A 26466-nucleotide genomic window follows, 5' to 3' on the forward strand; every position below is an offset into this window, starting at 1 on the left:
AAGGAACTTAGGAAGATTGACCCCACTTTGACTTAGACAGAATAGGGCTGTCAACCCAACACTGTCCGTAGCTTGGGCAGAACCTTGGCAGCAAGAGAGGCATGAGCAGTTTCACCAAGTGGTCAGTGTTACCACATGCAGTTGGAGTCAGCTGTGCTCCACAAGGGTTGTTTTTTTTTTTCTTTTTTTCTTTTTTTTTTTTTTTTCGAGACAGGGTTTCTCTGTATAGCCCGGGCTGTCCTGGAACTCACTTTGTAGACCAGGCTGGCCTTGAACTCAGAAATCTGCCTGCCTCTGCCTCCCAAGTCCTGGGATTAAAGGCGTGCGCCACCACCGCCCGGCTCCACAAGGGTTTTTAAAAACAGAAAAATTAAAAAAACATGATGTCCCCCAAATACTGAATATTTTAGTAGATCAAATTTGAGAAATGAACTCTCTTTATTCCTCCTGAACCAAGTCTTGAGACTGCACAGAGAGGAGTCCTCCCTATGGCTCAGTAAGGAAACATTCTTGTTTCAAAGAGGGACATGGGGGATGGGTTAAACTGCCCTGCCAGGTTCCCCGTCCCCACCCCCACCCCATCCTGTGCAGTGTGGAAGGTTTTGTACTCCCACTAATCTATTACACACACACACACACACACACACACACACCTCTGTGTCTTGGGGTCTTTGTTAGGTCTCTCATCCGGCGTTTCTAGAAAGATCTCAAGCTGGATGATAGAAGGATTTCCAGTGGTTAGGTAAAGGCCAGCAATCCTCCATCATTTCCTTGCCTCTGGCAGAAAGGAAATGGCTCTCCATTGGCACTACACGGGTGTCACTTATCAGCACATCAGAGCCCATTCTGCTTCCTGCTCCCTCAGTCCCTACTCATAAGTACTTGTTAGACACCTCAAAGCCTCCCTACCGGCTTACTGCCTCTCCTCACCTCCCCAGGCTCCCCTTCTCTCTCCCTGTAGTGGTGAGGTTGCCTGCTGCTCCTCCATCTCTCTATTCCTTATCCTCTGCTCTCTAGCCCTGGCCATAGCCAAACTTTCTCTTTCTCTGGACTCTTCCAGATGCCTCTGGATAATTTCTCTCCCTTATTCACAATAAAAACATTTCCCTTAATGGAGTGGCCACATCGGCAGTTACTGCACCCCCTTTGTGTACAGCCTTCACTCTTTATAAGGTTCTGTTGTCCTATAAAACGTTTACATTTTTTGCATGATTTTTTTTTCTTGTTAATCTATCTTTTATGACAGAATTCAGGACAAGAACCCAAAAGGATTAAAGTAGGTTGGGTGAGAGAGATCCCCTTGCTTACAAAATAAACTTTTCCACTCTTGTTCTGGGTCTAAGTTGCTCTAGGTCAGTGCAGTTGGAAGGCTGGTGGCCTGAAACAAACCAATTTATTTACAAACTAATATGTATTTATTTATTTATTTATTTATTTATTTATTTTGGTTTTTCGAGACAGGGTTTCTCTGTGTAGCTCTGGCTGTCCTGGAACTCACTCTGTAGGCTTCGAACTCAGAAATCCGCCTGCCTCTGCCTCCCAAGTGCTGGGATTAAAGGCATGCGCCACCACCGCCCGGCCTACAAACCAATTTATTAGGATCAAGAAAGGAAAGTAAGCCTGGCCTGGGGCTCGTACGATTTCAGCTCTTGGAAGTTGAGGTTGGGAGATTGCTGTGAGTTTGAAGCCAACCTGGAGGGCTCCGTGAGTTTCCGGCCAGCCAGCGTGAGCTACACAGTGAGACCCAGTCTCAAAAAAAAAAAGAAAAAGAAAAAGAAAAAAAAAAAAAAAAAAAAGGAGAAGCCAAGGGAGAGCGGGACCAGAGAAGTTTACAAGCGTCAGGACTGCATCTCTCCCAAGCATCATTTCTCTGGCAGCACTTCCTGGTGGGAAGGTTAAGGAGAGAAGCAATAATCCCAGGGCTGGTAGTGCCTGTGGTGCGCTATTACAAACCACCTGGAAGTGGCAGGTTAAGAGCCGCCTCCTCTGCTTGGCCTCCAGCGCCCTCTACAGGAGCTTGGCAAGAACTGGCTGCAGGAAGCTCGGACATAAATCTGACTCCACTCAGTCTGAGATTGAGGAAGGGCATTTTCCCACAACCTTGGGAAAGTCCCTGGGCTAACTGAAACAAGTTGGTCATCTCGCTAAATAAAGGTGAACCTAAACTGTATGCAGGGATCAGACAGGGACCCGTGCCGTCCCACCTTCATCTTTATGGTTGAAATGAGAAGAGAGAATGAAAATGGGAACCTTCTGACTCAGTCACTGGGACAGAACGCTGTGTCAGCCGCAGCAGCCCAGGCTGGGCAGAGAGGCTGGTAATTTACAAGTTTCCTCTGGGCCGTTAATCATCCATTCAACATTATTATCTGCCAAGAGCCTTCCTTGGCACCCATGAGATGCAGTATGGTATGGTCCCTGTGCTTTGTTTAGTTGAAGAGCTATTTGAACATAAGACAGGACCCAGATAGCTACAGGACCAAGCTGGCCTCAGAGTTGCACACTGGAGCCACCAGGGCCAACTCCCAAGGTAGCCTCTCCTAGTCCAGTGCCCTCCACTTTACACTGGAAAAGAGTGATTCGGGGTCAGAACAATGTTGAAGGCCTGGAGGCCTGGGTGGGGTCCGGTGGGGATAAATCAATGACAAGAGTGTGTCTTTATACATTCCAGGGTCACTGTTTGGGAAAGACTGTGCTGTGCCCTAGTCATATTAAGAGTAAGGGTCTGTGACACAGATTGTAGATGAGACTGGCTGGGGAGGACGCATCATGGTGGCTCTCTCTTACTTTCTGTGGGCTTGTGCTTGGTTGGGGTTTGGAGTCGCAGGACTGGAGGAGTAGCTGGAGGTCAGGGTGGTGAGAAGAGACAGGTGCCAGATACCCTGCTGAACATAGGTCAAGCGCGGGGCCATTTGTCATTCTTGTTTGTTTGTTTGTTTGTTTTTCGAGGCAGGGTTTCTCTGTTTAGCCCTGGCTGTCCTGGAACTCACTCTGTAGACCAGGCTGGCCTCGAACTCAAATCTGCCTGCCTCTGCCTCCCAAGTACTGGGATTAAAGACGTGCGCCACCCACAGCCCGGCCTGTTTGTCATTCTTTTGGGGCTAAAGAAAGCACCCTGCTCAAGGTCCCTCTCCACTCACACTCCCAGACAGGGCCCTGGGCCTCCTGAGCAGGATGACTGCTCCAAGGGTGGGATTCAGTCTGCGCTGAGAGGCAGAGCTCTTCCCGGGCTCCTCCTCTCCACTTCTCCCCTCTTCCCTTTCCAGCTTAGCCCTGTCCCATCTTCTTCTCTCTTTTCTAAAACAGAAGGGCCCAGTTTTAAGAACTCTCCACCAGCCATCCCACTCAATGCCACTCATCCTCCTACTGCCTGCCCTGGCTCACAGGACCACACATGTGAGAGCCACCCAAGGGTTTTCATTTCCTCCTTCAGTCTTCAAGATTCTCCTGGGAGCTGGGCCCAAGGTTCCTGGTGCTCAGAGTTGTCTCCCTTTACCTGGCTCTGTGACACTGACAGCAAATCCTGGATGTATACGATGGAAGGCAAATGGGGAATGACAGCCTGTCTGCTCTTCTGTGCTGGGGAAGACAGAGGGGGTGAAAGAAGAGGCAGGAGGGAGTTGTCATGGCAAACTCCTCCTAAGGGTCTGGAGAGCTAAAGTCTCACAGGGTCAGGATCTTACACTCAGGGAACCCTTAACCAAGGCACTTAGGAATGACAGGCCACTTTGTTGGCCTGGGCAGGTGGGGAGAGCACACAGAAAGCTTTGTAAATGGGCCATGACATTATAGAAATCAACCAAGCCTGTAGGGCTGGGAGGAGGGTTAGTTTTTAGGGTGAGACTGGAAAGGTTCTACACAAGCTTGTGCCAGCCGACTTCTGTCTCTGTTAGTACAGGGTGGGGTGAATGATGGGGCATGGGGGGGAAGGGTGACCGCTGAAGATGATATCCTCTGACCCCAGAGCCTTGTTTCCAAGTAGATAAAGCTAGTGCATGCTCTGTGTTCCAGTTTCACTTCTATTCTCTTTCCTTTAGGTTGACCAGTGCTTCCCTGTCGAGGGCTGCCTTCTCTGGGGAGAAGCCTCGAGTGCTGAGATAGGCGTTGAGTGGAGAAATTGAGACAGTGAATTTCTTGATGGCCTAGGAGACCGGATGGACAAGAAGCATCCAGTTGTTTGTGGCCTTACGCTAATGCTCTCAAGCCTCTGTGAGGTGCCATGAAGGAGTTGTCAGAGCTGTGGTGTAGGGCTGGCTCTTGTCGGCATTAAGTAGGCCTGGGTCCTTGTGCAATTGAGAACCTGTCCTGGTGATCTTTCTTCCTTCTTAATGATCGGGGCCCAATCTAAGTGACGCAGAATGCCACCTCTTGTTTGTGATCCTGCGAGGTATCTCAGAAACCCCAGTGTCTTCCCAGAATGACTACATCATCCCCTCCTTCCCGACGATGACCGTCAGACCTGAACCCTTCCTTTCCTGCAGCCCAAGGAATGTCCCTGTCTGGAAAAAAGAAAAAAAAAAAAAAAAAAAGAAAAGAAAAGTAAAATTGGGGCAGATCAGAAGTCTTCCTCCCACTGAGGGAGCTCTGAAGACTTAAATAAGAAAGGCTGTGAATGGGGAGCAGGCTACAGAAAAGTCCTAAGTGCTCCTCAAACCCAAGGGGGTTTTGGTTGTTGTTGTACTGTATGAAGTACTGTGAGAGAACTCTCCCCTCTTCCTCTCACTTCCTCTTCTCTGTTTCAGGCCCAGGAAGGGGAAAATCCTACGGATTAGCAGCTGACATAATAGAACCATGACAACACTCGTAGAGTTATAGTCTCCCCCAAGATTTTCTGAAAGCCTCTACAAAACTGGGTTCTGATGGTCCTATCATAAGGCCAAAAAAACAAAAAACAAACAAAACAAAAAAACTGGGTCACTGTGTCGTGGGGGGTGGGGGTTGGGGGACAGGAGCCTTATATCTGAGCATTCAGGAGGCAGGTACATTTATGTGAGTTCAAAGCCAGCCTGGATCACAGAGCGAGTTCCAGGACAGCCAGGGCTATACAGAGAAACCCTGTCTTGAAAAACGAAAACAAAACAAGCAAACAAACAAAATCACTGGGTCAGAAGAAATGTTGATATTAGAAGAAAACCCAAGGCCTGCCAGCCTAACAGTCCACCATACAGCCCTTCGTAGATGCTTCCAGGAAGGGACAGTGACAACCTATTCCAGCAGCCCTGGTGAAGACATTGACCCCGATGTTATGCTCATCACCTGTGCCTACCATTCACTGGTTCTCAGTATGGCCGTGCTGGCATTTCAATTGCACAGAGAACCCAGGAATGCCCCCACCCTGCTTCCCTTGCAACAGGGTCCCAGGGAAACCAGACCAAGGAACCAATAGAAAAAAAAATAGGGGTCCTCTATAACTCCAGCAACATTGGCACCAATGACATCATTAAGCTTAGGAAAGAGTTACCCCATCTACTGAGAATCATAAAAAACAGTTATGCTGTGTACTCATCCTCCAGGGTTAGCAAAGTTCAAAAGACAGGGCATCCTCCAAGGGGCTGGGAAGTGTGAAGGCCATGAGTCGTGGCTGAAAAGTGGCCCTGGCTCACCTGTGAGAGACACTGAGCTTCATCACCTGCTGATATTCTGCCTGGATACGAACTACAACAATCTGATGAATGGCTACCCTGATGTTGAGATGCAACCAAATACTTTGTCAAACCTCTACTTCCAACTACAGAGAGATGTTCCATGTTTGTGTCTTCTACCTAAAGATGTGGTCAACATATGTCCTCATAACCTGACTCATGGCAGAGATGGGGAAAAATTTAGTCAAGTTCTATCCTTATGTTCCCAAGAATGAATATACATCATATATTCGAGAACAGAATCTAGGAAAATGAAAAAGTAGATGGGTAAATGGGTGGATAGGTGGGTGGGTGATGTAGGGATAGATAGATGGATAGGTGAATGAATATAGATGGGTGGATGGGTAGATGAATAGATGAATGGATGATTGAATAGATGAATGGGTAGATGGATAGATGGATAGATGAATGGGTGGACTGATAGATGAATGAGTAGATGGATGGATGGATAGATAGATAGATAGATAGATAGATAGATAGATAGATAGATAGATAGATAGATGAATGGGTGGATGGGTGGGTTAGTGGATGGATGGATAGATGGATGAATGGGTGGATGGATATAGATGGGTGGATGGGTAAATGGATAGGTGAATGGATGAATGGATGATTGGATAGATGGATGGATAGATAGATAGATAGATAGATAGATAGATAGATAGATTAATGAGTGGATGGATGAGTTGATGGATATAGGTGTAGATACCAAGTGGCCTGGGCCACCTGCCTCCAGGATTTAAAATTTTAGTGATGCCTTTTTTAGTATAAAATATTAAAAATTCTGGCCCAGGGCTTCCTCCCAACTTTAGACTGTTTATGTTCCTGGATGGAAGACACACAGAGCCTTCATATTTTTAATATGCCTTAGACAGCACAGTGGCTGAGCAGCTGCCTGCCTTCCTCGCTGTTAGAATCTCCTTTCCTTCAATACTACTGTTTCATTTGGGCTGCTCTTAACTCTGATTGGCCAGCCCACATGGCCATGTGTTTATAGGTTCACCTAACCCATGGTGGCTCTCCTCTCTCTCTTGCATGTTCTTCTTCTGTTCCATAGTGGCTTCTCCTTTTTCTCCTCCTCATAGTTCTCTCCCTCCAACCCCACAACCCCCCAAACCTCAACCCCACCTATGTCTTTTTTGCCCAGCTACTGGCTATTGGCATCTTTATTCACCAATCAGAATTAATTGAGGTCAAGGTCCCAGGGGCTACACGCAGACTCCAGGTCTTGGGGACCTGCACTTAACATTACAATAGACAGCAAAAGACAGAACCTCAATACCTTCTCTTTCAAGAACCTGTGTTCTTCAATAATAAGAGATGGAGAAAGTAGGTTAATGGTAGAGTGCTTTGTGCATGACCCTGAGTTCTGAGCCCAGTACCATAAAAAGAAAATCACTGAGAGATGAGTGTGCCCCAAAACATAACTAGAGGGGGAAAGGGTTTGATGTCCGCTGTCCAGGGCACATTTGGAGGACATTGTGCCTTGGTCACCATGACCACAGCAACTCTTATAAAGAAAAGCATTTAACTGGGGCTGGTTTATAGTTTCAGAGGTTTAGTCCATTTATCATCATGGTGTGACGCACGTGCCACTCAGGCAGACATAGTGCTGGAGAAGGAGCTGAGAGTTCTACTGTAATGCCAAGGAAGTGTTAGTGAACCCCAAAAAGCCAGGAGCTGACCCAATGCAAATCACACCAGGGCCTTTATTCAAGCTAGCCCAATGCCAACAGGCAGGATGGTTTTGGTGGAGAGGAGCCCTGAACATCTACCAGGCTAAGGTTTTATAGAAAGGAGCAAGGGGGGAAGGGGGGAGCGTTTCTAGCCTGGCAAGCATCTAATTGGAGGGTTACTATGGCCTTTAGCATAATTGTCAGATGCTGGGAGTCAAACCATGAACTTAACTTCTGTTTCTCTCTGCATTGATGGGTGTTAGGCAGGGGGCAGGCTTGTTGAGAACTAACTTGGAAACGCTGGATTTCTTGGGGGAGATTAACCTGGAGATGTAGGTCTTGTTGGGGTTAGCCTAGAAACTGGAGCTAGGCTTAGGTTTTGTTGGGGGAGGTGGGTAACTTGGAAACTCATTTTAGGTACTGGCCTGTTAGTTTACCTGAGTTCAAACTTAGGTCAAGTTCTCTAAAATGGAGTTTGGAATAGGCATTCTGAAGCCACAAAGCCCACCCCCAGTAACACTGTTCCTTCAAAAAGGTCACACCTCCTTATCCTTTCAAATAGTGCCAACTCCCTGGTGAACAAGTATTCAGATCTAGTCGCCTGTGGGGGCTACCTCCTTCAAACCACCATGCTCTGCCTCTCATTCTCCATCATTTGACAGTAACTTTTGCCATTGAGTGGAACTGACCTCTTAGCTTAGTTTAAAGCATTTAATGTGAGCGGACTGCATTATTAAAAGCTGCAGGGATGCCACCTTCACCCTGGGCACCTCACCAACACCGGACTTTGGTGTGTCATCATCCTCTTTCCTCCTCACAGACATCACATGTAACTCTGGTTGTCTGGTTTTCTGCTCAGAGTCCTCATAAACCTTCTCTTGCAAGGATTGATTTGAGCATGGGGAGCTGCCAGGCTGAGGGACTTCTGAGATGTGGGTGCCATTTTAGGCAGCTCCCACTTTCCTGGGTAGCATGACTCTCAGCAGATATAGAGGGTAGGGAAGAAAGAAGGAGGGGGCATGCATGTGTTAGCCTTAGAGACCTGGCCAAAGAGGCTTCCTACAGAGGTGGGCATGAAGCCGAATTCTGTGAAGGAAAACGATTGCTATAAAATGCAGGAGTACCTGCCAATCAAAATGATGATGTGGTGAATTGTGTATAGCAACCGATCTTCATTGGATGTTCACGGCTTGGATTGGTTCAAGGCTTGAATTGCATCCTTCCTGAGTCAGCTTCTCCAATATCCTAACCAAGCTGGGGTGGGGGCGGCTGGTGGCTTCTGAAAATGGCAGTCATTTACATAACTCTTTTCAGACCCACTTCGTGAGGGAGGGGAGCTAGTAAAACCTTTGCCAGAAGGCAGCCACGTGATCCTGCAATCACCGGAAAGTCAAAGGAGAGCATTGCCAAATATAAATCACTACATGGCCCTTGTTGCTCAGTTAATAAGTCACCTCCTCTTCCTCCTTCTCTGTTTCTGCCAGTAAATTGAAGTTGGCAGGCCTTGCTATTTTTCTTATAATGCCAGCTGATGAAATCGTTTCCCCAAAGCAGGCTATCATCAACTCAAGCATTTAAGAAAGGAGGTACAGAAGGTGGCCTCTCTCTCCCCTGCAGCTGGGAGAGAAAAACCACTGCACATGAAAAACGAAGTCCAAAAACATTTATCTTGGTCTTCTGGGCCATATGTAGACTCGTGAATATTCATCAGCGTTCCTAGCTAGTCTTAGTTAAAGTTAATCTATTCCTCCCTTTGATGCATTTGTTCAATAAAAAGGAATGTGGCAGGCCAGCAAGTTAGCTCATTGGATAAAGGCACTCACCACCAAGCCTGAGAACCTGAATGAATTCAAGTTCTCAGACAAATCTGGTGGAAGGAGAGAATTGACTCCGGAAGCTTGTTGGCCTCTGACCTCCTCATGCCATGCACATGCTGTGGCACATGTGTAAAAGTTGGGTCTATTTTCCCTTTCCACCTTTACATGTGTCGCAGGGACCATACTCAGGGTCTCCAAGCTTACAGGACAAATGTCTTTGCCCACTGATCCATCCTACCTACCCTGCACCTCTTTCTCTATCATATCACAAGTTATTAGCATCTTCTAGTTTGCACAATGGCACAAGAGAAGCCTGAGACTCCACCAGCTTCATGAGCACAACTCAAAAGGCTCTGCTATTGAACAAGGTTAAGCACTTTTCCCCCCACAGAATGGCGTGCGCAACCCACAGAGTTGGTGAGGAGTGAGCATGCGCAATGGCTCCCTTCCTTCCTCTAGCTCTTCGTTCTCTAAAATGCTATCCCAACTCAGCTTCAAAACGTCCCTGCAGGATCCTTCCAAGGGTTTCATGAGAAAATTCATCACTAATAAAGTTCCCGTTACATTACTTTTTGGTTGCTATAAGATACTGGACAAATGCCCCCTAAAGAAGCAAGGATTTATTTTAGCTTGTGGTCAAGGGGACCTTACCATCTACTGTCTACCAGGCAGGGAAGGCAGGGCAGGAGGAGCTGGGTTGGTCGCATTTGCATCTGAAGTCAGGAAACAAAGAGAGATGGATGCTTGCTTATTCTCCACGTGCACTCATCTTTTTGTTCCGACAGGCTCCCCAACTCAAGGTACAGTCCCACACACGGTTTTTAGTAGACCCTTCCACCTCCATTAACCCAATCTGGATGCGCCCATAATCTGGGGCTTATCTCATCCACGATTCTAGGTCCCGCGGTACTCACAGTCTGCATTAACCACTGCAGCACCCCCATCTCTTTTGCTTTGTTTACCAAAGATCTCACCCCCACACAGGGTGAGTGGTAGAGAATGGACCAGGCAATGCAAGGTGGAAAAGCAGTGAGTGACTACTGGCCACCAAAAGCATCTAGTATGGCAGCAGCATGCCCAGGGTAGGGGTGGCTCAGTTGAAAAAGTGCTTGCTTGGCAAGCACAAGTATCTGAGTTTGATCCTCAGAATCCATGTTAAAAAAAAAAAAAAAAAAAGTCAAACATAATGTGTGCTTGCCATCCCAAGCACTGGGGAGGCAGAGGTGGGAAGATCTCTGGAGCTTGCTAGTCAGCCAGGCTAAGGCTAGCCTTATGTGGGTGAATTCCAGATTCACTGAGAAAGCCTGTCTCAAATACAAGGTGCACCAAAGCACCTGAAGACTGGCACCCAATGTGACCTCTGGCCTCCATGCACATGTGCACGTGCAGGCAGACAGCAGTGGTTGTGGATAGGGGGTGGGGAGGCTATGATCTATTCATCAAGTCCAGCCTCACCCAGAGTCCTATTTGGGATGTCAGTAGCTTTGCAAGATCTAGTTGAGATTCTAATTAGTCAGACATAAAGTATGAAGCCAGCTCATTCTTGGGACTTTTCAGGTCTTCTCAGAAGCAGCAGCCTCCACAGTCTACTTCCCTTCACCCTCCCCTAACTCAAGTGTTTATACACATGGTCTGCCTGATTCTGAGAACTCGGTGGATTGGTTTCCGTGACTGGCATTTGAGTGGTGGTTTGAGTAAGAATGGCCTCCACAGGCTTATATGCTTGAATGTTTGCTCCACAGTTGGTGGAACTGTTTAGGAAGGATTAGGGGGTGTGGTCTTGGTGAAAGAGGCGTGTCACTGGAAGCGGGCTTTAAAAAGCCCGTGCTATTCCCAGTTCTCTCTCTCTCTCTCTCTCTCTCTCTCTCTCCCTCTCTCTCCCTCTCTCTCTCCCTCTCCTTTACGGTTGCTATTTCAACATGTAAACTCTTAGCTACTGTTCTGGTACCATGCCTGCCTGCTACCAGTAAGTTGTCTTGGTTGTGGCATTTTGTCACAGGGATAGAAAAGTAACTAAGACAGCATGTACTAACCACTGAGCCCTTGGAGTTCTATCCTTCCCTCTCACGCTTTTTTTTTTTTTTTTTTTTTTTTTTTGGTTTTTTTGGTTTTTTTTTGGTTTTTCGAGACAGGGTTTCTCTGTGTAGCCCTGGCTGTCCTGGAACTCACTCTGTAGACCAGGCTGGCCTCGAACTCAGAAATCCGCCTGCCTCTGCCTCCCAAGTGCTGGGATTAAAGGCGTGCGCCACCACCGCCCGGCACCTCTCATGCATTGCTAACCATCCTTCCCATCTTCGTCAATTAGAATCCCGTCATCTAAAAATAAATAAATAAAAATAAAGCAAAGGAGCCCACATCTATTGGTTAAATAAATACATTCTCATAACGGGCTACTGTACAGCCATTAACAATGACGTTGTAGAAGAATGCTTAATGACAAGGAGGAACATTCCAGATGCATTTGCTCTGTGAAAATGTCAGGCCATAGGCCCACAGTACCTCAAAGCACAAGCTCATCTTAAAGATATATTAAATCTAGGCAGAAATGGCCATATCTGCATGGTTCCTGCTCACCTTTGTCTGTCTTTTAATGTTCTACAATAATTGTTTTTGCCATTAAACAAACAGCAAGTGAAAATAACCTGGCTAGACTGTGTAGCCCTCCTTCCCACCTTTACATGCGGAACTCCTCTCTAAACGTGACTGCCTTTGGGGGCCAGGCCTTTAAGGAAGTAAAGGTAAAACGGGTTCATGTGCAGGACCCTAACACAATGTGAACCAGTGTCCTCATAGAAAACAGAAGTCATCAGTCAAGAGTGTTTATTGACCTCATAGAGGACCCAAATTCAGTACCAAGCACCCACATTAGGTGACTCCCAACCACCTATGACTCCAATTCCAAGGGACCCAAGGCTCTCTTCTTGACTTTGCAGGCACCCTCTAAGGAGGAGCACACACATACACATGAATACACAGTTTAAATAAACAAATGAAAATTTTAAAAAGAAAAGGAAATGGGGTCCCAGATAACTCGAGCCATGAACAGAGACATGGACACAGGCAAGGACAGAAGTCTTCCAAGCAAACATTACCAACACCAACGTCTTGGACTTCATGCCAACCCACCTATGGGATCTTTATTGTTTGAAACCTAAGCCTGTGGTATTTTGTTATAGTGCCGGAGCAAAGACACTGCCTGTCTTTCAAAGCCCAGCTCGAGTGCTAACCCTTCCAGGCTTTACATATTCACAGCTCACACCTAGAACTGATATTCCAAGCTGACCCCTTCCCCCACATAAATAAGCAAAGAAGGACTGCTAACTGCAAAGAACAGGCAGGCATTGCTTCAGGACTCAGCGGGCTAAGCCATCCTGGAAAGGTAAAGGTTGATCTAAGTCTTCGGGATACTGTTGCGTACAGAGGATGGGGCAGGACACTAGCCCTCACTTGGTGTCGTCCACAGTAAAGGATCTCAGAATAGATTCAGCTAGCCAGTTTTCTCCCCATCTCTCCTCAAATGACCCCAGTGTGTACCAGTAACTGAGCTGAGAAGCAGAGAGAGAGAGAGAGAGAGTCAGAGACAGAGACAGAGACAGAGACAGAGACAGAGAGAGAAAGAAACTTACCTACCAGAAGTTCTCACCTCAGGAAGGCAAGCTGGCACATAATACTATGATGTAAGGTTCTTTACGGGGCTTTGAGGGGAAAACCCTAGCCTCAAAACTATCACTAATTTTCTATGGGGCTTTAAGCAAATTACAGGTCAGGTATCTTGTGGTCTCCATCTCCATGGCTAGAAATAGTTACAGAAGAACGTGTTGCAGACTGTCATCTGGGACCACCATCAGTTACTTATACCTAGTTTCTGGGTGTAATAATATATACTGTAATCCCATCGTAGAGGAGGCTAAGGCAGTAGGATCTCAAGTTCTAGACCCGTCTTGGCTACAAGGTAAATTCAGGGCCAGCCTGGGACACTGAGAAACCCTCGTCTCAAAGAAAAACAAAACGAGGCTGAGACAGAGCTGAGCGGCAGAGCATCTTCCTAACCTGTACCAGAGTCAAGTTCTAACACAAAAACACCTAATCCTGGCAGAGAACAGCAGCCTTCGCATTGAAGAAGGAAGTGAGACTAGCTCCTGTGGGGGCTTGCACCCCACAATCCCTGGCCCTCACCCTTGGGGTGAACGGCATTTTCTGGCAAGTCGATACATATGGATAAGCAGAGAAACCCATCAGGTTGGGTCAATAGCAGCAATGTTAATGGCAGCCCCAACACCCCCCCACCCCGAATTCAGAGCTGGCCTCTTCTTCCTGAGGCCTCTCCCACTAGATAGAGCTCTCGGGAGCAGGGAAAATGAGGGAAAACCACTCATTGACCTACTGTTTTTAAAGACCTATGGGACAAGAGGTAGGCTTCAGAACCGGGCTCAGCTGAACTTCCTCACCCAAAGACACAAGTTCATTCATTCATGAGCACCTCTCCAGGAGTGTGTCCAGGTCTGTGACACAGTGTCATTTGAGATTCTAGAGAATCGCTGTATCTTAGCATGAATTTTGTCTCTTGCCTTTGATGTGTAAGTGTGTGTGTCTGTGTGTGTCTGAAATGATGAAAGAGAATCTACCTTCAGCATAGATCAAAGCCTTCACCTTTTTCATTTTTCATCGCCCAAGGTTAGAGACCCGAACACAATTGTAGAATTTCTGCTACAATAGATGACCCTTCTAAAAAAGGAAAAAAGGAAGAGGGCTGGCTCCTCCTTGCTGGGTACCACACTGTATCATCCTGGACCATGGCACTGTGGGGCCCTGATGGGGAGCTCTGAGTTGACACTAAAGCTCACCCAGTACAGCAAGGAGCCAGGGCTCTGCAGGAAAACCTCACCTTCCTGAGTGGGTCAGCAACCCGGGGAGAAAGGTAAAAGAGAAGCGTGGCCCAGGAGCCACACCCAGGGGGCTCTGGGGCCTTTGCAGGATTGACAGCCCGTGCTGGGTGGATCTCCTGCCCCAGGGCCACATGGGTAAGCTACCCCTGCTCTCATTCATCCATGGAAACAAGCAAAGCTTTCCAGTCACCTTTGTCTCACACAGTTGCCAAACATTAAGGTCTCAGTGTGTCTCTGTCTTTTGAACTGAGGACATGAGACTGAGTAGATACAGTCCCTGTCTCCAGGGACTTATGGCCTAGTAGGCGCCCAGGGACAATGGCATCCTTTCTTTCTCACCTTCACCTTTATCTTGTAGCCCTGGCATCAGGAGGTGAAATAAGTTGGGTTGAATCAGCATAGAGAAAAGTACTGGGCGGGCCATTGGCAGCCATTTTAAACAAGAGTCAGCTGCCATCTTGGTAGTCACGGGCCTCAGGTAAGTTCCATGTAGCACTATTCAAGATCACACTACTAGTAAGGCTACCCACCCCTAGAGAAAAGGAAGTGATGTCAGGAGAGGAATACACAAGCAGCAGAGACAGGCTTCTGATAGGCCACCACGTGGAGGATCTGGGGGATCCGGGTCTGTGATAGGGTCCTAAGGGCTATGCAAGAATCTAAAGTTAGAATTGCCCTTTTCTGGCCAGGGAGCCAGGGAGGGTCAGTGGAGAGGATGAAACAGATTGCCTAAATAATACCTACAAGACACATTTCATCATTACAGCTGCTTGATACATCTGACCTGCTATGGACCAAGGCAAGAAGCTAGCTCAACTACTACCCAGGTCCCACATGGTCAACACAGAAACCAAATGTTTGTTTCTGTGGTATTTGGTTGGTTGTGTTTTGTTTTATTTTGGGTTTTGTTATTGTTTGTTTGTTTGTTTTTGTTTGTTGAGACAATCTCATATAGCCCAAGTTAGCCTTGAACTTACTATGCAGGTTAGAGTAACCTTGAACTATGGATTCTTCTGCCTCTACGTCCCAAAGTGCTGGGATCACAAGTGTGCATGCACCTCTATGCCCAAGTAAGACCAGAGTCTAAGGCCCCACGGTACACTTCATCACTGGAAAAGCCTCCAATTCTACACTTTAGTCTTTCTCACATGCAGGCTTGGGGACATGATCCGCACATGCCAAGGGACAGGATGAGGTGAACGGAGATGGGAAGGTGGGTGCAGGAACAGCTTTGAAAGCCATTCTGTTGTGCTCTGTGGACCCTTCCAGCTCTTTCAGGAAAAAAAAAAAAATGGCCTCTTCCCATAGGGACACTGGCCCATCCACAAAACTTTCAACCCCAAATTTATTCTGTCTACAAGAAATGCAGGAACAGCGGATAGAGCAGAGACTAAAGGAATAACCAACCAACAACCGGCCCAGGTTGAAACCCATTCCATGACCAAGCACCAATCCTTGACACTATTAATGATACTCTGTCGTGCTTGCAGACAGGAATCTAGCATGGCTGTCCTCTAAGAGGGTCCCCCCAGCAGCTGATTCAGACAGATGCAGACACCTACAGCCAAGCTGTGGCTAGAGCTTAGGGACTCTTATGAAAGAATAGGGGGAAGGATTTCGGTCCCCAAAGGGGATAGGAATGCCACAGGAAGACCAACAGAATCAACTAACCTGGACCCTTGAGGGGTTTCAGAGACTGAATCACCAACCAAAGAGCATACATAGGCTGGACCTAGGCCTCCCCGCTCATATGTAGCAGACGGGCAGCTTGGTCTTTATGTAAGTCCCCAACAACTGGAGCAGGGACTATCTCAAAAGCTGTTGCCTGTCCATGATATATATTCTTTTAGCTGGGCTACCTTGTCTGGCCTTGGTGGAAGAAGATTTGCCCAACCCTGCAGAGACTTGATGTGCCAGGGTGGAGGGATTACCATCGAGACCCCTACCGCTCAGAGGAGAAGGAGAGGAGGGATGGAGGGAGGATTGCAGGACAGGGTGACTGGGAGAGGGCAGTGAACAGGATGTAAAGTGAATAAGTAAGAAAAAAGAATATTCAACTCTGTTATATAGAAGAAAATAAAAATATGAAACTAAAAAAAACAAACAACAACAATAACAACATCAATAAAAAGCGTCTTGGCTACCTAAGGGGCAGCATAGCCTGGCTTTATCTTTCCAGTACTGCTCTTGGGTTGTCTATCTGATTCAGACCCACAGCATCTAATGAGAATTCAAGGGACAGGTGAGATGCCCATGAAAACAAGAGAGGGAGGACAAAGCTTACACACAGTGTCATAGGAGGGAACACACAATTACGAAGATTGAGTGTGGGAAGCTGACTGCCCAGCTTCCTGGTTCAGTCCCAATGACAGGAACATAAACTTGGGCAGCTACCACTCCAGGTGTGGTCCATGAACATCACCCGTGGGTTTCGTAGAACTGCAGATGTCAGACAGCTGTACCAGACCAGCTGGGGTCTCTAAGACCCCAGGTGATTCCTGCACATGCCAAACGTTGAGAAGTTCTGGGAGGATCATGTTTCTTACCTAGACATTGGAATCATTTCAAGAGTGTTAAAAGCTAGTTAAGCCGGGCGGTGGTGGCGCACGCCTTTAATCCCAGCACTTGGGAGGCAGAGGCAGGTGGATTTCTGAGTTCGAGGCTAGCCTGGTCTACAGAGTGAGTTCCAGGACAGCCAGGGCTACACAGAGAAACCCTGTCTCGAAAAACCAAAAAAAAAAAAAAAGCTAGTTAAAAGCAGCCAGGGCTGAAGAGATAGCCCAGTGGTTAAGAGCACTGACTGGTCTTCCAGTGGTCCTGAGTTCAATTCCGAGCCCTTCAATCACATGGTGGCTCACAACAATCTATAAGAGGATCTGATGCCCTCTTCTGGCATGATCTGTATATACAGCAGAACACCCATACATTAAATTAATTAAATTTAAAATGTCCAGGGTACACTGGAGGATCACACTGATTGATTTTATTGATTATTGTACCTCCCAGGTGATTTCAAGGGTTGAAATCTCACCTTCTAAACTACGGCTGCACTACGCAGGTCAAGCAAAGGTCAATGGTTCATGTAGTCTTTGAGATTCTCTTTTCAAAAGAGGCAAAAAGAAAACTGAAAATGGAAACCCAAAGTAGCCAAGCATGCCTGTGACCCCAGCATCTGGGAGGTGAAGGCAGGAATTCAAAGCCATCCTCAAACACATAGGCAGTTATCGGTCAGCCTGAGCCATGTAAGACCCTGTCTCACACATGCCTTTAATCCCAGCATTTGGGAGGCAGGGGCAGGCAGATGTCTGGGTTCTAAGTTCGAGGCCAGCCTGGTCTACAGAGTGAGTTCCAGCACAGCTAAGGCTACACGGAGATACTCTTGTCTTGAAAAACCAAAAACCAAACCAAATCAACAACAAAAACAAAACAAGTTTAGCCCCTACTTTGGCAAGGGATGTAGTTCATTGGGTAGTGACTCACCCAAAGTCTCCTGGCAACCGAATGACAGTCAATGGACTTGAGCCAATGCCTCCAACTCTAGACTCCTCTTCAGTGGGACCCATTGCCCTACAGAGGAAAATGGAGTTGAAGAGAGAAGCATTAGGTCCCAGAGGAAGAATTTTGTGGGTATGAGTGACATTTGCCCTTAGATTCCTGACAGGCTTACATGGGTGAATGCCTTGCCTTTGAGGCTGTAAGTTCCTCAGAGGCTGGAGGTGAGACAGGACTCCACTTCCTTACTATAGCTGTTCTCTGGGCAGGAGGAGTCTCTACACCTTTGCACATCCAGCCTGGCCCTGCCTTTCCCACACTCTTCCCCCTCAGCTTCCCAGAGACACTGAGCACCTAGGGACTGTCCCCCACTCAGCACCACAGTTCTCAGAACTCAGGTGAGGTTTCTGAGCCCCCACAACATCAACTCCCAGCTCCTCTCAGAAGTGCAGGGACAGGCCCAGTTCTCAAGTCAGCAACCACGAGGAGGCTCGAAACCTGCAGGGCCCAGAGGCTCCCTTGAGACTTGTTTTTACTCTCTAGTCAGGGCTTTGGGAGGAGGGGATGTTTCAAACCTGTGATTGTCTCAGCTTCGTACTTCTTCTGGTGTGTTTTTGAAGTGGCTTTTTGTTATTCTGCCTTGACTCACTCATCTTTCTCAGCAGCTGTGGAAAAACGTGCTCTGCCCCTGGCAGGGCACTTGGATTCCATGTAAACAGCTCTCCCAGGGGCTAGATGGGGCTGAACAGATAGAGAGGGCTTGGACCGGTTGCATACTTGAAATTAAACATTCGATATAAACATTCTTGTGTTCAAAGCGGGTCATAGGGACAGACACCAGAAAGCAGAAAGGACTCTCTAGGCACACAGTCATCCTAATACTCTATGGTTGATCAGCGCAGGTCTGGTTCTGCAGGCAAGACTAGGTATGAATGAGCCTTGGGGCTGTGAGGAGGAGGAAAGCCACCTGCAAGGAGCCTTCCTGGTCTCTCTTCCTTCCTGAAAATTGAAGCATTGATCTCTAATTGCTCCATCCAATATGGCAGCCACTAACCACATACAGCTACTAAATGATCTCAAAGAAGCTACTGTGACTAAGGCACTAAATTTTGATGTAAATTTACTTAATATAAATGAAATTTACATAGGCACAGGTAGTAGAAGTGTAGCTCAAAAAGTGTCGAGTCTATACACTGTAGCACAGGCTAGTTTGGAACTCACCATGTAGCCAAAGCTTGCCTCAAATTCACAGTTATCTTCCAGCTGAACAATGCAAATTTGTGCTTGGAGGCCCTAAGGTGTCTCTCATACCTGGGGTAACACTGCCAGTGGTTGACAGGCTTTGAAATCACTGTATACGTTTTGAATGGGATTCTAACATAGGCCAAGTTGGACCCAAAGGCTTCCTTTCCCAACAGCTCACCCAGCACTACCCACTATGTGCACATTTGCTGCCTACAGTTTTCAAAAAAGTTTAAGCGTCACAATGCTTACAAAAGTCTTCTGCATCCTAAACCTCCGTCATAGAAAACCGAGAACACTCAGAAAAACAAGAAGATCAAGGGTTAAAACGTTTATGTCTCAGAACTATAGAGATGGCTCAGTGGTTAAGAGCACTGACTGTTCTTCCAAAGGTCCTGAGTTCAATTCCCAGCAACCACATGGTGGCTCACAACCATCTGTAATGGGATCTGATGCCCTCTTCTGGTGTATCTGAAGACAGCGACAGTGTACTCACATGTATAAAATACATAAATCTTTAAGAAAAAAAATGTATGCCTCTATCCTTCCACACATCTTCCCATGAGTCTGTCCTCACTTTCCACTGAAATTGGGTCTGTGCTATGCTAGCTTTTTAATTTTTAACCTTTTAAAATATTAAAATTTAAATTTATTTTAAAAATTTAATTGTAATCCCTTTTAAAAAATATTTATAATTTTTATTTGTGTATGTTTGTAGAAGGCAGATATATATATATATATGTATATATATATATATATACATATATATATATATATATATATTTTCTTTCAGAAGCCAGAAGAGGGCATCAGACTCCGCTGGAGCTGGAGTTACAGGTGGTTAACATGGGTGCTCAGAACCAAACTCAGGTTCTTGCCAGAAGCAGCAATTGCATCGTAAGCCCAGAGCCATCTCTCCAGCTAGTACACTATCTTTTTCATGAGTGTTTTTGTTATTCTCATTTAATTAACAAAGATCCTTCCACCAGCCAGGCTGTGGTGCACACCTTTAATCCAGGCACTGAGAGGCAGAGGCAGGAAGAACTCTTAAGTACGAGGGCAGCCTGATCTACAAAGTTAGTTCCAGGACAACCAGAGCTACATGGAGATACCCTGTCTTAAACACACAAAGAACCCAAGTATTCTTCCACCACCAACTGTAATAGCTGCTCGGTATTCTATAATGTATAGAAAACATAATTTATTTATCTAAGTCCACATTAATATTGTCTCAATTTTGGTCTCATTTTAAAAAGTCATTGCCACAAATATAACAATATCAATATCTTTGTGAAAAACTATTCACCAACCCCTTAGGAGAAAGGAAAGGAATTAGACCAAAATAATACAAAATTCAAAGACTTCTGAATATTTACTAAATCACCCTAGAGAAAAGTTGAACCTATTTATATTCTTACTGGCAGAGCGTGAGAACATCTATGCATCTACATGCTGGCTTTAGAGCCTGGGGAGATTCTTGCTTAGTCACATTCTACATAAAGTCACCTTCAGAGACTGCTATACAAAGATGCTAAATATGGCAACAGTATTGATTGAATGTCTTCTGATTAATCATGTCTCCTTAAAAAAATATTGACTTATAAAGTCATTATGCCCATTTGATAGATAGATGGATAGATAGATCCATAAATAGATATATAGATACATAGATATATAGATACATAGATACATAGATACATAGACACATAAATACATAAATACATAGATACAGATAGATACATAAATATATAAATACATAGATACATAGATAAATACATAGATACATAGACACAGAGATACATAGATAAATACATATAGATACATAAATATATAGATACATAGATACAGTTTCAGAAATCACAGACAGGGTGAAAGCCAGGGCGATCTGTGTTCTTCCGGCCTCCAATTCTAAGCCTACCTTGCTGGGCAATTCCAGCCCTACACAAAGGAAACACCCAATGGGAGGCTATGCTGCAGAGGTCTTTGGGAAAATTCCTTCCATCTTGCTGAGTCTGCAAAGCATAGACCAGAAAACTGGCAGTAGGAGACAGTGCACAAAGGACGTTGCTAAGAGCAACAATAAAAGCTTGTCACCAACTTGTGACCTGTGGTCAAGCAAGGCAGCCCTTGTCTTTTGTCTCAGAGAGTCTCTGCGTCCCTATACACACACACACACACACACACACACACACACACACACACACACACACACACCTGAGTCTCTGCAGCCCTGCCCTTTCAGCAGCTTTCGGGAGTAACACAAATCCTCAAAGTTGACCTTTTCCTCAGAAATTCATTGTAAATCCAGTTAAGGAACTCACCCATCTGTGTCCCCCAGAGCAGGAGGTGAGAAGGGCATGGCAGTCACCTGACCCTTTCCATGTCTTGACTTCTGTTCTCTTGATCCCCAGTTCTGCCCTATGATGTCAGTGACAGGGTGACATTCTCCTACCTGCTCATGCCTGCCTTCACCACCCCCTCTTCCCTGCTATGTGACGCACAATGTCCCTGGAGAGTCCCCCCACATCATCACAGAACGAAAACAAAAACAGTGAAGAAAAACACCAAGTCTTCCTCTTACCATGCCTGCCCCCTCAACCATGGCTGGCCCACATAATGGGGGCTCTTTGCTCTAATACTAGAAATGAAATTGCTTCTTTCTCTCCCTCTCTTGTTTCACTTCTGCTATTGACGCAGAGGTGCCCGCCTGGGACCTCAGCACTGAACCTATCTTCATTTTAATTCAGGTTTATTTTTGGCGCTCTCAGCTGTTGCTACAAACTGCCAAAAGGAGTTTGTGTGAATCAGTCCAGGAAAGTAAGGAGCCCGGAGAGAAATGTAGAACAGTGTAGGTGACCTGCTCCAAGCCAGGTGTCCCCAGCAGGACTTCATTTCATCTCTATGGTGTTTCTAAGATGGAGTCTTAGTAGGGGCTACAGTCTCACAGACGGTGAAACTGAAGTTCTGTGCACTTAGTGACAGGGTCAAAGCCAAATGCTGAGTGTCAAAGACTCGGATTTGAAACCCAGCTGGACACAAAAGCCAAAGTTGGGCTGATGAGATGACTCAGTGGGTAAAGGTGATTGCAGCCAAGCCCTGACAACCTAAGTTCGATTCCTAGATACCCACATAGAGAAAAGAGCACACTCTTTCTTCCACGTATGAGCTGTGGCACATAAACATGGGGGTGCACACACACACACATTAAAAAGTGGGGTGGTTGTGCTGACCCCCAACCTCAACTCACACTCTACCCCACCCCTCCTCCTATAACTCACTGGAATTCACCTAAATTCATCCATGCCTTCTTCCCCAGTGTGTTTCCATTGGCTCTGCCCCAGAAAACAGTCTTCTGTACTTGGCCTTTTTCTGTTTTAAAACAAAAATAAGACCAATCACAGAAGGCTCTGGAATTTTAGGGTTTGGTTTAATTCACCCCACCACCACCTCCCATTTAAAAGACTGGCTGCTTTCCCCTAGGACCCCTGTTAGGGAAGAGGATGAATTGATGCAAAGGAGAATCCCACTGGCCTTGCAGCTACTCCCATTAAGGAATTCAACATCACTAAGCAGAGTTCAGCTGAGCATCACAGGGCTCTGGCTCTGAGCACCTGAGCAGGATCCCGTAGTGGCAGGAGTGTGTGGCAGGGGAGAAGCCATTTGCTTCATGGCTGACCGGGGAACACAACGCTCTAGTGACTCTCGGTTCAGCCTTGGGGAAGAACCCCAGCTTGTGATCGATACTCATATTGAGGGTGGGGCTTCCTCTCTCCGTTAATCCTCTCTGGAAACAGCCTCACAAATACAATGCGAGGTGTTACCCACCGATCTCTTAGATGATTCGAAAGTTGACAGTGCACCACTTATGTGCCTAGAGCCTGTGGCGATCAGAAGAGGGTATCTGATAGAGCCTCCGGAATAGAGTTATGGAGAGCTGTGAGCTGCCGTGAGGATGCTGGGAACTGAAGCCAGGTTGCAAGAGCAATAAGTACACTTAGCCACTGAGCCTGATTTCTCTGGCCCCTAAATTTAGAATATTAACACTCTTTGGAGTTATAGATAGATAGATAGATACATACATACATATATATACATACATACATACATACATACATACATACTCACTCCCCTCCTTCTAGCCAGCAGCCTATGCATCTCAGTTTTGTAAATGGCTTTCATGAGCAGCAGCCCCGGGCCACAGCTTACTCTAGAGTGCACACCACAGCTATGCTATCTCCTGTGTAGGCCTGAAGGGGCTCAGGATAATCTGAGTGAAGATTTGGGGTTAGAGTGTAGGGAGGCAGAGCAGGAAGACACAAACTACGGGCCCATTTTCTACCTGTCAGAAAGGAGGGGAAAGAAGTCTGGAGAAAACCAGAGATGGTCTCGAAGGTGCGGGTTCCTCTATGGAGCATGAGCCGGATGTAATAATATCCACTGCATGTTCTCTCTGCCTGTCCCTTTAAATGACAGTTTACGCCACGACGTGGAGCCACAGCAGACATCTGTGTTAAGCCTTGAACCTAATATTTTAGAGGAAGCTATACCCCAGTTTTCCCCAGTATTCAGGATTGAACTCAAGCCCTTCTTTAAGCTAGACAAGTGTTCTACTGCCAAACCAGAATCCCTGTTTTCTTTACAGTTTGTCTTTGAGACAGGATCTTACTAAGTTGACCAAGCTACCTTTAAACTCAGTCTGTAGTTTTGACAACCCTTGTACTTGAGATTTCCAAAGTGCAAGCCTGTGTCACCAGGCTTACAGAAATTACACTTTGGATCAATTCAATCTATTGCAATAATCTGGTTTTTTTTTTTTTTTTCCAACTCCAAGATGGGAAGGCCAAGTAGGGAGAGGTTTCAACACATTAGTGTTTATGCATAGACTTGCCTCCGCCACTCTTCTTCTTTGCTGTAAAAGTCTTTGTTCCAGAAACTACACATAGAAAGATGGCTAGTTCCCAAAAGGCGGAACACAGAGGACGGTGTAAACAGGGAATTCAGGGGTCCTGGGGAAGGCAGGGTAAGGAAGCTGCATAATTGTTTAGACAGAGAGAAGCATTCAGGGGAGGTAGACGGAATGAGACAGAAGCCCTAGAATTATATACTTGGATGAGTGAAGTTTGCTATATGTAAATTATACTTTAAAATGATGTAATTTTTTTTTCACCAAACCACATTTTAAGAAAGCTGTGAGAATTTCAAAAGTGAGTATATTAAGGCTTATAAACTAAGTTCCTTTGCTGTGACATTTAGGGCGACACAGGGTGGCAGCCCTCTGCTCAGCATCACACCAGTAACCTCGCTTTCCGTAGGGAATTCCCGTGTTATTTAGTCCTCCTCACCAAGAAGTCAAGACCCGCCTAACCTCCCAGGCCAGACACGGGCACGTGACCTACGCTTCACCAATCAGAAGCTCGTATGCAAATTTTGCTTAAGAAATGGGAACTAAGGTTTGGACGATAAGGCCACACGGAGCTTCCATGTGTTTTTAGCTTTGGGTTGGTCAGTGGTGAAGTTGGGTTCCTTGTTTAATGACAATGTCGGGGAAAGACCTTGATGGGGGAGTTCCATTCTCAGCCCGTTGCTACTGAGTGTGAGCCTCCTTTGGGAAAGTCCTTAACTTCTCTAGTTCTGTATTTCCTCATCTCTAGAATGGGCATCACGACGCTGACTTCACAGGGTTGTTCTGAGATGAGAGAATGTGACGGAGTAAATGCTAGTTCCCATCCTTGCTCAGTCTCTCAGATCCTGGAAACGGGTGTCCTGCCTCTACTTCCGGAAGCTCCCTGATGGCCAGGCTGTGAGTCCTTCATCTAAGCCTGGACAAGTATTTCAAAACAGAGTCTCCGTGAGCTTTGCTCATTAGTCAAAACGGATGTTGGCCTTTGGAAGCAAGGTCAATGACTGTGCTTGGAAATATTCTTCTCTGAGTTTCCCTCCTCTGCCTACGCCCTCGTGAGTTCTTAGTGGCATCTAATTGAGGTCAAAACTATTGAAATATGCTTCAGCTTAGTTCTAGGTGCCTTTTGGTTGAGCATCAAGAATATACTAAGTGCTATGTAAGAAATAGATAAGGTACCCAGTATGGAGGAGGAGAAATACCAAGACAAACTCAGACAGTGATAGGGACACCCAGACAGCATTCTGTAGGCTTGGGGGCTTCAGAAATTCTTCGGGGAATTGGGAGCTCTTTGAGCTGGATTTTTTTTTTTTTTTTAAGTGTTTGAGTGTTTGGTCTTCATGCATGTGTGCCATGAGCATACCTGGTACCTATGGAGAACAGAGAGGGTATCAGACACCTGGAACTGGAATTAGAGACAGTTGTTAGTGGGTGCTGGGAACCGAACCTAGACCCTCTGCTGGAACAGCAAGTGCTCTTAACTACAGAGCTGTCTCTCTGGACACTTTAAGTTGAATCTTGAATAACAAGTTAAAAGATGACGGGGGGGGGGGCGCAGAGGGGAAAATGTGTGGGAAATTTCCAGAAAGATGACCGTATACAGTGCCTTGACCTGGAAGAGTTAGAGCACATGGCAGACGTAGTTGGAAGGCCCCAAGCAACAGATCCAGAGTGTTCAATGGGCCAAGCTGAGAGGGGCTTTGGATGCCATGAAAGGTTGCAAGGGGAGGAGGAAGCAAACAGTCCTTCAGCTACTACAGGGGAAGGAAGGGAAGGAGGTCAGGAGATTTCCTCAATGTGCACAATGGGCCTCCTGAGGTCTTCAGGAGACAATCAATGGGGTCCCCAGAGGGTGAGACCAAACAGGACAGACAGCCACTATTCCCTACTCCAGCCCCCAACTTCGAGAGGAAAGGACTAACAGAGAGCTGGCTGACCCATCTGAGACGAGACCCTGAGCCTCTTCACTACAGCAGACAGGGCCAAGTTTCAACAGGCGCCAGGACACTCGGGTGTCTCTGTCAGTCATTCCCCGTGTGGATGGGCACACTGGGAATGGGGAGTGCAGACTTTGGTTTTCTAACACACCCATTTGCCATGAGATCAATCCCAGCGTTCCCTCTATTGTCCTCTCCAGAGTTCCAGTTCAAATGTCCAAGCTAAGCGGCTTGCCACCTCTCTAAAATAAAGGTCGCTTTAGAGGTCAAGAAAGCATTGACACAAACCTTGGGTAAGCCCCAGGACTGTAACTTGGAGTTGACATGACAACAGGTCAGTGTAGCCAGATTTACTCTCTCCTAAATGGCATGAGGTTTAGATTACTAACTCTGAAAAAACAGACCCCACCCCTGTTTTTCTACTTACCATCATCAGAACCCCTCCTCACCTGTCCCCCCCGTCCCTCTCCTCAAGGACCTTAGCAACTTGAAAAACACAGACACACATGCCTCCTCCTCTCGAATGTCCAACAAGGAACTCTCATAGCAAAACAAGAAGCCTCTTCCTGCCAAGGCATTGTGTTTTCTCCGTTCACGTGTCGACAACTACAGGAAACCACTACCCAGCCATGGCAACAGGTGTTAGGGCGACCCTAGGCTTACCGCCAGCCTGTACCCAGCCCTTCCCTCTCCTTCCTTCTAGAGAGTGTTCTTTTTGTGCAAGACCAATTGGCTCACCTGGGCATGGCTATAAGCTAGTGTTCTGATTACCTTAGCCTAGAATATTCACCCCACAAGTCGGTGGCCCAGGGCCTGGGCTTGGGTCTTAGACTGCATAAAAAGGAAAAAAGCTTGCCAATTGCAGGTGTTTATCTGC

General features: G+C 46.5%; 1 long non-coding RNA gene across 1 annotated transcript; it reads right to left on the minus strand.

Moving 5' to 3' along the window:
- Positions 1–283: 283 nt before the first annotated feature.
- On the minus strand, positions 284–21193 carry LOC143442671 (uncharacterized). Its single transcript, XR_013111039.1, has 4 exons — positions 21074–21193; positions 18086–18251; positions 17499–17585; positions 284–4499 (listed from the first exon to the last, which is right to left on the minus strand). It is a non-coding gene; the product is annotated as an uncharacterized LOC143442671 (long non-coding RNA).
- Positions 21194–26466: the final 5273 nt, after the last annotated feature.

The sequence above is a fragment of the Arvicanthis niloticus genome, chromosome 6, assembly GCF_011762505.2.
Source record: "Arvicanthis niloticus isolate mArvNil1 chromosome 6, mArvNil1.pat.X, whole genome shotgun sequence".
Classification (NCBI taxonomy): Eukaryota; Metazoa; Chordata; class Mammalia; order Rodentia; family Muridae; genus Arvicanthis; species Arvicanthis niloticus.